At 39.8% G+C, this 13,311-nt stretch overlaps 1 long non-coding RNA gene across 2 annotated transcripts in view; it reads left to right on the top strand.

Moving 5' to 3' along the window:
• The window catches only part of LOC140595282 (uncharacterized), a 154,467-nt gene extending 149,201 nt beyond the window's left edge, over positions 1 to 5,266 (top strand). For both annotated transcript variants that reach the window (XR_011996781.1, XR_011996782.1), the window contains 2 exons: positions 3,294 to 3,494; positions 5,030 to 5,266. This is a non-coding gene — a long non-coding RNA (uncharacterized lncRNA). The remainder of the gene's footprint in view (positions 1 to 3,293; positions 3,495 to 5,029) is intronic.
• The last annotated feature ends 8,045 nt before the right edge of the window (positions 5,267 to 13,311 follow it).

Below are 13,311 nucleotides of genomic sequence, written 5' to 3'. Positions count from 1 at the left end.
CAAAGCACTTTCTCCCCCTACATCAACTTTATTGAGATAGAATATACATACAGTAAAAAGCACCTATTTCAGTGCGGTTTTATGAGTTTTCAAGAACATATATGCCTTCGCAGGCTTCACAGCAGTAAAGGCATAGAACACTTCCTTTACACCAAGAAATTCCTGATTATAGTTAATTCTCAGAGCTCTTTCTACAACCCCAGACAAGCACTGATCTTCTTCTGTCACTATAATTTTGCCTGTACTGGAACTTAATTTAATGGAATTATTCAATGTGTGTGTGTGTGGTTTTGCTTTTTTAGTATCTGAATTTTTTGCTTAGCATAATGTTTTTGAGATCCATGTCTCACAAGTTTCTCCCTTTTTATTACTGAGTGGTGTGGACTTATTCGTTACGTGGATATACCACTATTTTTTATCCGTTCATTTATAGATAGACATTAGGGTTGTTCCCAGTTTGTAGGTTATTGTGAATAGAGGTGGTATGAATATGTGTACATACAACTTTGTGTGGATGTATACTTTCATCTCTTTTAGGTGAACTCTTGAAAGTGGAATTGCTAGGTTGCATGCTAAGTATATATTTAACTTCATGAGAAATTGCCAAGAAGTTCTCCAAAGTGGTTGTACCATTTTAAATTCCTAGCATTAAAATTTGAGAGTTTCAGTTGTTCCAGATCCTTATCAATACTTGTGGTCAGCCACTTTATTTTAGGCTGTTGTTCATATGCCCATATAGATTTTAAAATCATCCTGTCAATTTCTACAAAAGCCTGGTGGGATTTTGAATGGGATTGCATTGAATCTTTAGACCATTTTAGGGAGAACTAACTTCTTAATGATATTGAGTCATCTAATCCATGATCGTGTATACCTTTCCATTTATTTAGGCCTTTTTTAATATCACATCTGCAATATTTTCTATTTTCAGCATACAGTCCTCGCAAATATTGTGTTAAATATATTTCTAGGTACTTCATGGGTTTTGATGCTATTATAAGTTATATGTTTGAATATTATTTACCAATTCTGTGTTGATAGTATCTAGAAATGCAACTGGTTTTTGAATATTAATGGTTTGTGACATTGATAAATTCATCAATTAGTTCTAGTAGCTTTTTTTGTAAAGTTCTTAGAATTTCCTGTGTTTGTGATCATACCATCTATAAACAAACATAGTTCAAAAATTGTCCTTCCTAGGAAAGCCTTTTATTACTTTTCCTTGACTTGTAATGTCTAGGATGCCAGGACAATTTGAGCAGAAGTGGTGGATCAGAAATCATTGTTTTATGCTTGATCTTAGGAGGAACGTATACAGCCCTTCTGCATCAAGCAGGAATGGTGAAAGTTTTGGGTTATTCTTTGGTGCCCCTTTTCAGGTTGAGAAAGTTCTTTCTATTGCTATTTTGGTGGAAACTTTTATCATGAATAAGTATTGATCTTAATCAAATAATGTTTTTGTATCTGGCTGGCTGGTAGTATTTTTCCCCCTTTATTCTGTTACCTGGTGAATTATATTGATTAATGTTCAAATAGTAACCCAACCTTGCTTTCCTGGGATTAAGCACCACTTGGTCATGATGTTTTACTTCTTTTATATATAACAATGGATTCCATTTAAAAATATTTGTTAAGAATTTTTGTGTTTATGTTCATGAGGTATTAATCTGTATGGTCATTTTCTCTTGTTACAAATCTGTCCGCTCTTGGTATTATGGCATTGGCGTCTTCAATGAGGTGGAAATGTTCTCTTCTCTATTTTTTGAACATGTTTAATGTTAGTAGCATTTATTCTCAAAATATTGTATAGGATTTTTGAGTGAAGCTGTCTGGGCCTGGAATTGATCTTCTGAGAAGAATTTTAGTTAGAAAATCAAATTCTTTAATAGATTTAGGGTTATTCTGATTTTCTAATTCTTTTTATGCCACTTTAGGTACTTTGTATCTTTCAAGCACCCAAACCTTGATTTCTAAAATCCTTCTCCAATAAGAGGAACTAAGGCCCTGCAGAGAAATATTTAAAACTCTAATCAAATATGTAAAAGTAGACTAAAAAATTCCCAAACTAGATATTTTGGATGATCTGCCAATAATGAGTCCATAGTCTTCCTCAGCAACAACCAGTGGAGCTGAATAGTGGAGCTGCCCCCTTAGAAGGAGCATTGCCTTGTGTATGAAACAGACACCACGGCTCACAGAGTCTAAGGGTAAACTTCAGCCAGTTACACCAGTAGTTTCAACCTGGGGGTGATTTCAGCCTGCGGGGGGACATCTGGCAGTATCTGGCGATATTTTGGATTGTCATACAGGGCTGTGGGGGGTGCTACTGACATCTAGTGGGTAGAGGCCGGGGATGCTATTAAACATCCTACAATGTACAACTCAGCCCCGCAACTGAGGATTGCTTGTCCCAAAATGTCAGTAGCATTAAAGATCAAAAGACACCCTGAGCCTGGCCCTTCTAAGAATGTGAGTTTGCATTTCCAGCAATTTCAGGCAAGACTAATATAAATCATTTCGAAAAGGCTAGTCTTTACTTCTCTGTGATTCTTTGAGAAGGTTGGGCCGTGAGACTCCATGACTCACTGCGACAGCAGCATCTAATATTTGGAGACTTGTTACGTGCCAGGTACTGACCAAGTAAATTGACAGATACGAACTTAGTTAAGACTCTTAACAACTTTTCAAAGTAGGTATTATGATGATGGAACTTAAATTACGTTGTTTTTATGGCAGAGGACAGAAACACTTCTCAAACAGATTTTGAACAGGAAGCTCTTTTATTAGCACAAGTATAGATCTTCCTCAACGTCTGATGGGGTTACCTCCTGATAAACCCATCGTAAGTTGAAAATGTAGTAAGTCACAAATGCATTTACTACATTTAACCTACCATCCATCATAGCTTCCCCCAGCCTGTCTTAATGCGCTGGGAACAGATACTTGAACCTACAGTTGCACAAAATTATCTAACACAAATCCTACTAAATCCTAATTAAAGTGTGGAATATGTCATGTAATGTACTGAATACTGTACTAAAAGAGAGAGAGAGAGAGATGGTTGTAAGGGTCTAGGATGGTTGTTGACCCTGGTGGGCACGGGGCTGACTGGGAGCTTCTGCCCAGCATCATGGGGGAGGATCAGACTAGACTGCATATCACTAGCCCAGGGAAAGATCCAAAAATCAAAATTCCAAAAATAGTTTCTGCTGAATGCGTATCCCTTTCACATCATTGTAAAGGTGAGAAATTGTTAGTCAAACTATCATAAATAAGACATTGTTTGTATTTAGATGTTGAAGCAAGACAGTCCGGGATTGAATCCTAACTTCATACTAACTAGCCCTGTGACATTGAGCAAGTTATCAATACTCTTTGGATGTCTGTTTTCTCATTGGAAAATGGAATACTAAGAGCATCTCCCTCATTGGATTATTATGAAGATTTTTTCAAGTCAGTGCATGAAAAGTGCTCACAATGATATCTGGTCCATAGTAAGTATTCAGTAAATGTTAGTGTTAAACTCCTGCTGTTTTATTATTATTGTTGTTGTTGTTGTTGTTTTATTGTTATTGTTGTTATTAGTTGTTATTATTGTTGTTATTATTCCCCATCATCCCCCTCCTGTCTCTCCCTCTCCCTTCCTCCTACTCTCTTTCTCTCTCCCCCCTCCTTCCTTCTTCTTTTCAAGTCAATACTCAGGCAGTGATTAGGAGTGTTTGTTCCAAGTATTCAAAGCATTTCATCAAATCTCTTGCTATCACTGTCTCATTTGTTCTCAGCTTTTACTTCCTCTGTTTCTCAGGGCCTTTGCCACGTGTTGACAATATAGCCATGAACATGTTCATACCCTAGAAGTTCAACAAAAGCAGTTAGGTCCCAAAATAGTCCAGAGCTGCTTCTTGTTGATCCAGCTTGTGTCATCCTTAAACAAATCAATGTCACTGGGTGGGGGAAGTTCCTGGGCTACGTGTCCATCCCTGGACCTGGTGAAGGAGTCAGCCCCTCTCATACCATATGCATGGAGAGTGGGGAAGACTGACTCCCCAAAGGAAAATGGTCCCTTTGCAGTTTCACAAAGAAGGAGACGGAATCCGAGAAGGCAAAAATGGCAGCACTACAACCATTCCCAGTTTACAGAAAACTGTCTCCATAAGATAAAGGAATTTTTACAAGGAGGTAAAGCTAGTAAGTATAGGAAGAATTTACTTCCCAACTTCTTAACATTCAGGAACAATTCGGCATTAGGAAAACCTATATTATTAGATCAAAAGAAAAATGTGTCACCATAGATGCTGAAAGGCTTTTGATAGAAGTCAATATCCTTTCTTGATAGATAATCCCTTCTAGCATTAAACTTAAAAAGCTATGGGACAGACTTTGAAGAAGATGACTTTAAATTGCTTCTAAGGGAGTTAGAAGAAGACTTTTAAAAAATGGATATTGGCATGATTTTCATTTTCACAAGTAAATCTATATATTTAACATGATTTCAGTAGAAATGCTATCACTTTTCTTGAGCTGGAAGATCTAATTCTAAAGTTCAATAAAAAATATATAAATAAGAAGAGTCAGGGAAATTCTGTCATCGTATTCTAACACTACGATGGCAAAAAAAAATAATAATAACACTATGATGGCAAAACCATGGTGGTGCTGGTGCAGAATAAATACATCAATGGAATAGAATAAGGTAAGAAAATAGGCACAAATAAATATGGACATTTATTATGTAAGAGTGACCCTGAAATAAGTTTGGAAAAGATTCATTATTCAATATGTATTATGAAGACATCTGAATAGCCATTTGAAAAAAAAAATCCTTCCTCACTCCACTAAAACTTACACCAGATGTTCAAGCATTTAAATGCAACTTCTTAATGGAACCTATTATTTTCTAGAAAATATGGAAGAAGGTTTTTCATTGTTGCAGGATGAAAAAAACTCTTGGTCTTATCCGATGTAATCCTGTTAAGATGAGGTTATAATACATTAAGATGGGCCTTAATGACTAATGTCTTTGCAACAGGAAGGAAATTTGGATGCCCAGATGCTCAGGGAAGAAGGCCATGTGAAGACAAAGGCAGACCCTGGAGATGCTATCACAGCCAAGGTTCACTAAGAATTGCTGGTAATCACCAGAAGCTGGAAGAAGAGAGGATTTTCCCAAGAGCCTTTGGGGAAAGCATGACCCTGCCCACCACCTTGATTTGGAACTTCTACCCTCCAGAACTGTTAAGAGAATAAATTTTGTTGTTTTAAGTCACCCAGTTGTGGTCATTTTTTATATCAGCCCTAGCAAGCTAATACAAATATTTATAAAGAATTTGCGTGGGGGAGAACGATACCAAAAACAAAACTAAGAGGCAAATGGGAAACATAGTTGTAACTCATATGATGAAGGACTAGTTTCCTTAATAAGAACTCCTATAAATCAGTATTTTTCAAAAAGCTGACCACTTCATAGAAAATGGGCACATGAAGTTCTGTAATGAAGTTATTATTGCTTTGTTGGGAGAATTAATTTATGTGGGACACAAAGTGATAATCTCATGGGTGGCCTCAGACCTTCCCTTTTACCCACTTTAAGGCCTTATATAGCATCTCACCACATTCTTTCTCGTTGCTTTAGCGACTAAGTAGTTTTTGCTGAAGAGTTTTTAGGGAAAAGAAGGAAAAGGATATACATCACATACCATGTAGCAAAACAGCATTTTATTTTATTTTATTTCATTTATTTATGTATTTTAAGTTTTTATTTCAATTCTAGTTAACATATAGTGTAATATTGATTTCAGGAGTAGAATTCAGTGATTCATCCCTTACATATAACACCCGGTGCTCATCACAAGTGCCCTCCTGAATGCCCATCCCCCAGCTGCCCCATCCCCCAACCCCTTCCCCTCCAGCAACCCACACTTTGTTCTCTATAGTCTCTTATGGTTTGCCTCCTTCTCTCTTTCCCCCCCTTTCCCCTATGTTCATCTGTTTTGTTTCTTAAATTACACATGAGAGAAATCATATGGTATTTGTCTTTCTCTGGCTGACTTATTTTGCTTAGCATAATATACTTTAGCTCATTGCAAATGGCAAGATTTCATTCTTTTTGAAGGCAGAGAAATATTCCATTGTATTTGTATACCACTCCTTCTTTAACCTTCATCAGTTGATGGACATTTGGGTTTTTTCCATAATTTGGATTTGTTGATAAAGCTGCTATAAAGCAGCGGGATGCATGTGCCCCTTTGAATCAGTATTTTTGTATCCTTTGGATAAATACCTAATAGTGCAATTGCTAGGTCATAGGGTAGCTCTATTTTTAACTTTTTGAGGAACCTCCACACTGTTTTCCAGAGTGGCTGTGTCCATTCGTGTTCCCACCAACAGTGTGAGGGGGATGGCCTTTCTCCACATCCTCACCAATACCTGTTGTTTCCTGTCTTGTTAATTTTAGCCATTCTGACAGGTGTGAGGTGGGATCTCATCGTGGTTTTCATTTGTATTTCCCTGATGATGAGTGATGTTGAGCATCTTTTCATGTGTCTGTTAGCCATCTGGATGTCTTCTTTGGAAAAATGTCTATTCATGTCTTCTGCCCATTTCTTAAGTGGATTATTTGTTTGCAAAGCATCATTTTTAAAAATCGCTTTTCAAATCTGTTCTTTCCTTAAATTCTACTCTGGGCACCAGTGTCTTTTAGTTTTCCTCCTTTTTCCTTCTGGCCTATATAATTCCCAACCCTGACTTTCAAATATTTCCTTTTTCTCCTAGTAACTTATCCCTCAGCCTGCATACCAGCCAGCAAAATAAAAGCTGAGCAGTTAGCTGGTCCATCCTTAGAAAACCTTCCAGGGCCAACCACTGTCAATCTCATGGGGTTTCATTGATCCAGTCATATTGCCTTTTCATGGAGCAGAGCAGGGGAGAACTCCGATCTTTCCCCAGATAGCCACAAATCAAAGCTGGCTTCCTAGGTGCCCAACTTGGGCAACTGTACCAGGCCTACAGTCAGAAACAGCACATGCTCGGCTTAATGCTCTGTTTTTATTGTTGAAATTCCTATAATTTTTGAACAAGGGGCTCCACATTTTCATCCGCAACAGGCCCCACAAAGTATATAGCCAGTCCTGACAAAGAAACTATTGATCAGGGGCTCCCGGCCCACTCAGTAGATCATGTGACCCTTGATCTTGGGATCATGAGTTTGAACCCCATTGTGGGTGTAGGGAGTACTTAAATTTTTTTTTGAAAAAGAAACTATTGAATAAATGGATATTATTATTATTATTATTATTATTACTCAAAGCACAAATGCGTTATCCTCTGAATGGTCCAAGAGAGAGAGCCTCTCAGATCTTGGTATTAAAAAAAAAGGCAAATGGGGAGGAGAGAAAAAAAATTAGCTTCATGAACTCAGAAGCCAGGAAAGCTGGCACCATTGCCTTTAGCAAGATGCTATCTGACATCTTTTGGCTGAATGCGTCCTTTTGTGGGGTGATTAAACAGCAAATATCTCTGAGTAGCATAATGTTTATTAGACATTGCTCTGTTAGGGCAGCTTGTGTTTTCCTTGTATTCTGTTTCCGTGTTCAAGTGTGTGCAATTTGTTGATTTAAATAAAATTTAAAATAAGCCATGCTGCTTGAAGAGCTGCTGACAGGGCCTCGTGGAAAACTTTGAGAGATTTTTTTTTTTTTAATTAGGAAACAATTCTGCATGTGTGTCATGATTTTCTGCACCATACCTCTCCTCCCAACCCCCTCCCTGCTCTCAGCAGTGCAGGACAGCAGCCTCCAAACCAACACATCTACTTCTTGGAGTATCCTTCTGGCTTCCTGAAGTATTTCTATCCAGGAGGCAAGGATTTTGTTTGTCCACTCCTGTCCCTCAGGTTATTGGAGAAAAGGGACAAGCCAACCCAGAACAAGGGCCATCTACATTTAAACACCACACTGTACATTTTAATATAATATAACATAGTAACACATGTTACACACTTTGGACTTTCTGGAATGCCGATCATCCATTCAATCAATACTTGATTTAAAAATTAACTAATGGCAAAATATGGAAAAATAAGTCATCTTTCAGCCACTAGATAGAATGCCAATAAAAATATAATGGGACACCTGGGTGCTCAGTAGTTGAGCATCTGCCTTTGGCTCAGGGTGTGATCCCGGGGTCCCGGGATCGAGTTCTGCATCAGGCTCCCTGCAGAAAGCCTGCTTCTCCCTCTGCCTTTGTCTCTTCCTCTCTCTCTCTGTGTCTCTCATAAATAAACTAAATCTTTTTTAAAAAATTTTAAAAAAATACAAAATCTATGTGCCATTGACTTGACTTGGCCACTGATGATCTTGACTAAGCCATTTGCTCCTCTGCTGTGGCCTAGAGAACCCTTCACACCAGGAACAAGGGGACATGTGCATTCTTTTGGGAAGGTGCAATAACTGGAAGGTTATTGTCCATCACAGAGGAGATGGCGAAATAAAGCATGAAAGAGTGAAATGGGGTGCTGTGATAAAAAAAAAAGAAGGATCTCTATAGGCCTACATAAACAAGTCCTTAAGATATATTTTTGAGTGAAAAAAAAAGCAAGTTACAGGGGCATCTGGGTGGTTCCGTTGGTTAACCATCCAACTCTTCATTTTGGCTCAAGTCATGATCTCAGGGTCATGAGATTGAGCCCCACATTAGGCTCCATGCTCAGTGAGGAAGTCTGCTTGAGGATTCTCTCCCTCTCCTTCTACCCCTCCTCTGCTTAAATAGATAAATCTTTAAAAAAAAGAGCAAGTTGCAGTAACATGACTCACCTTTCTAATAATCAAAACTTTCTAAAAACACAACACTACTTTGTATGTTCCACGGGCACATACATGTGCGTGAAAATCCTTAGAAAGTCGAAGAAAAAGGGAATTGATACAGAGGTTACCACACAAAGCGGGTAGGCATCACAGCAAGGGAGATGCTAAAAGGAACTTCATTTGTGCTTGTGACATCATACTTCATGTGAAGTTTTATGCGTTTACTATTGTTTAATGACAATATTTTTAGCTGACACAAAAACGTGTCTGTTATAAAATTCAAGGAGTTACAGTCAAGGAGTCAAAATCCAAGGCGTTAATATTACCTAAGTGGTTCTCTATATTTAATACTCTATGGATCAATTCTATGTTATAAGCACATAGATTTTGTGTGTGACACAGTATCCCTGGATTTCTTCATATGGAATTTCTGAGGATTCTTGCAGAGTACTCCATACATTTGCAACTATTGAAACGAACGTCTAGTCCAGGAACGAAACCTGCACTGGGCCGCAGAGTACAGCCATGACCATGCAGGGGGCAGGGGGTGTCCCCAGCTTCAAAGAGCTTCTGGGACCACTGCCTGAGACCCAGGGAGGCAGAACTTGCAAACACGAGGCATGGAAATCAGCAGTTCTCTTAAGCTTCCTGGAACTCCCTATGCCTACCAGCGGGTAGGGTAAGCAGCTTCGTGTCATCTCCCCAGCCCCTAATACATGATCCTACTTTGCTTCTTCACAGCTTTGCCATTTTCTTACTCATTTATTCACTCATTTATCTTTCTGCCCACCCGGACTCCTTGTGGGGACAGTCCATGTCTCTGTTGTCACCACTGCCGGGCACCCAGTAGCATACCTGGCATGTTACTGTCCAGTAAACATCCGGATACCACTGACGTGTGTGCATGAATGCATGAAAGCTGGACAGATTCGTTCCCTCCCATCGCCTAGGGGTGGAGGTCCCCATGTGGCTGTTTTACCACCTCCTGTCATACCTGAAGTCTAATTTAGGGAAGAAAATGATGTAAATAATTAGAATTGCCACTCATTAAGAGTCCTACTATGTGCTACTTGCTCTATAGGATTTTGTTTCCTGAGCATCCTTTTCCTGTTGCTATTGCTACATAGCAAATTGCCCCAAAATTAGTGGCATAAGGCAATTGTTCTCCTTAGTGTGGGTGAGGAAGCTGGACAGAGCACAAAAGATGACCAGCTTCTGCTTCACAATGTCAGGGGCATCCACTGGGAAGACTGGTACACTCAGGTTAACTGGCGATTGGGAGCTGAAATGATCTGGAGTGGCTTCTCTCGTGTGGCTGATGGTTAATGCTGGGTGTTGGTGGGACTTCAGCTGGATTTATTGATTGTAACAACCTCAAGTTGGCTTCTCCACATGGCTGCTTGGGCTGCCTCACAGCATGGCAGCCCAGGGTATTTGCACTTCTTCCGTAGGGTCAGGTGAATGCCTCATCTCACAAGACAGAAGCCACAACACTGTTTGTGCCCTATGGTCAAAAGGCACACAGCTTCACTCCCACCACATTCTGTTAGTTACAAATGAGTCACAAGTCTGCCCAAACTCAAAGGAAGAAAAATTAGACTCTCCTTCTGGATAAGGCAGTGGGTGCCTTCTAGAAATCGTAGCACCGGAGATATTCGCACTGCCGTCTTTGGGAAACACAATCTGCCACACCCACCTAACATCCCTGCAAATAGGTGTGAATAATCCATTTCATAGATGAGGGAGCAGATGCAGAGAAGACATAATTTGCTCAAGTCAAACAGCCAGACAATAAGTGGCTGAGCAAGGATTCAAACTCCGGTCCTCTCGTCCCCAGATTTCCCTCTCCCCCACACATCACTGCTGTCATATCGGGTGGAGATTATGTGTTTCATCCTTCCCCGATTGTTTGTCAGGGAGACATACCCAGATCCCAAATGTTGCCTTACACAGAGGTTGTGTCTTCCTGCAATTTACCAACAGCATTGCCCGGTGCAATAACCTGAGCTTCAGTAGTTGACATTGAAATGAGTCCCCTCTGAAGGTCCAGAGCAATTGCTATTAAGGGACCAGACTTTGAGCAGAGTTTGCAACTTCAGGATGGCAGCCTATCCACAGCGATCGTTGACGCTGGTGAAAAATGATCTTCCGCCTTTGTGACACTATTATTTGGGTATTTACCACAAAGGCCCTTAAATGGGCCCTTTTCGATCAGAAAAGAAGAAATAAGCTGGTGGGGGGGGGGGGTTGTGGGGGGGAATGGCTAAATTTAAATGTAACTGCTCACATTGTTTTGTCCTTAGATGGATGGTAGGTCTTTCTCATTATTCACCAAGCACAGACATGCAACCAAGAGCGATTTGGCGACTTGCGAAGATAAATCACAACCAGGATGGCTGCTGTCACTGTCATAGCGAGAGCATGGCTCTGGAGGCGACAGAGTGTGGGAGCAAGTACGCATACCGGCCCCACTGGTGCACAGGCAGGGAGAAAAAGTAGGACCCAGAGAAAGGAAAACAGAAGAAAAGCAATAAAAATTCCATGTCTCCCTCTACGTTGTTCCCAAGTGCCATGCTTTCGAGAGAACTAATGTTTTTGTGAGTTCTCAACAGGTCAGAAAGAAGACAGATGGCAGGTTACTGGAACAGGCTTGGGGGGGCGGGTGCAGGTTATGAATTTAACCGTCCAACAAGAAGAAAACACATATTCAGTATGTAGCTTAGGAGAAGATGGAAGAAAGCATCCAGACACTCAAAGAATCTGAAGGGAGCTGTATTTTTAAGATATTTTTAGATGAAATCTTTTACACATGGCACAAAGCTGAGAGCCTCCCAAATTATCTTTGCCTATCCTATTTTTACAATCTACATTTTTGTGCCGATAAGAGCAACATCTTCTAATAATATAAATTTTAGCAAATATAGAAAAATGTATAAAACCCCATAATCTTTTCATCCAGGAGCAACCAATATAAATATTTTGTTAGGCAGCTTTCTGGTGTTCCCTTGTGTGTAGATACACACAACTACGTGTGTTGCAAAAGTGGCCTCACCGGAAACCTAATAGTTTGTGACCTGCAGTTTGTCCTTCATATATCATCAGTGCCTTTATGTGTCAATAGGTAGACATTTACATAATCATGTTTAATAGATGCACAATTTCCCATTGCGATATTATCTAACCAGCCCACTATTTGCTACATGGTTAAGGTTGTGAATTTTTTATTGTAAATAATAATATAAGAGCATCCTTGCCCATATATCTTTGTGCATTTACTTGCTCATTTGATCTGGATACATTTCTCAAAGTGGATTTTTTTAAGAAAGGGAGACACATTATTAACGAGTTTCAAACATATTGTTAAATTGTTATCTTGGCAAGTCGTACCAAGAGTTATCTAAAGTTGTCCAAGTTAAAAATTAATGCAATTTGCATATTTTTTTCCTTACTTTCTCTCTCCTTCCTGTCTCTCTCTCCCACCCCCTCCTCTTGCCTCTTTCTCCCTTCAGTAGTGAATCAGTGACTACTAGGGTGAAACATTTTATTCCACTCATGTTGCTTTCAGATTAAGGCAGTAGTCAGCCAACCACGGCCTATGGGCCAATTTGGCAGCCCCCCCCCCACCCCTGTCTGCTTTCGTTCAGCCTATGAGCTAAGAAGAGCGCTTATATTTTTCATGTTTAATAAAAAAGAAAACCAAGAATAATATATGTGATACATAAAATCACATGCAAGTTAAATTCAAGGTTCATAAATAAAGTCTTATTGAAACACAGTCACTCCCCTTTGGTTTACATATTGTCTATGGCCACTCTGGCCCTAAAACAGCAGAGCTGAGTTGTTGGTATATGTGCTGCTGAAGCGAGCACAGTTGGGACAGAGACTGGATGGCCCACAAAGCATCAGAAGGTCAATAGTCGCCTGATGCTGTATCACAACGCCTAGGTCATTCAGCTCACTCCATCTCATCACGTAGGCTTTGTACCATCCTACATCATCACAAAAAGAAGGGTGAGTACCATATAGTAAGATATTTTGAGAGAGAGAGAGACTATATTCATATAACTTTTATTACAGCATACTATACTTGTTCTATTTTATAATCATTAGTTACTGTTGTTTATCTCTTACTATGCTCAGTTTATAAATTAAACTTACTCATATCATAGGCACTTATGTATAGGAAAACACATTGTGTATAGAGAGTCTAGTACTGTCCATGGTTTCAGGGATCAATGGGAGTCTTGGATAGTATCCCCCACAGACAAGGGAATCGAGCTTTTCTGCTCTGCTTTCTACATCCTCGCATCCTCTCATCTAGCCTGTCCTAGCTTGAGTGCCACCAACTCAGAGACGCCTGCCCTGACACCCCATCTGGAGGACACCCTGCTATGATTTGCCAAAATCACCCCATGTATTTCCTCCATTGCACTAAACATCAAGATTATTCTTTATTTGTTCATGTATTTGTTATCTCCACCACACGCCCCCCCCCCCCCGCCCCAACATC

This window comes from Vulpes vulpes, chromosome 14 (assembly GCF_048418805.1).
Source record: "Vulpes vulpes isolate BD-2025 chromosome 14, VulVul3, whole genome shotgun sequence".
NCBI lineage: Eukaryota > Metazoa > Chordata > Mammalia > Carnivora > Canidae > Vulpes > Vulpes vulpes.
This window is presented reverse-complemented; position numbering and strand designations above follow the sequence as displayed.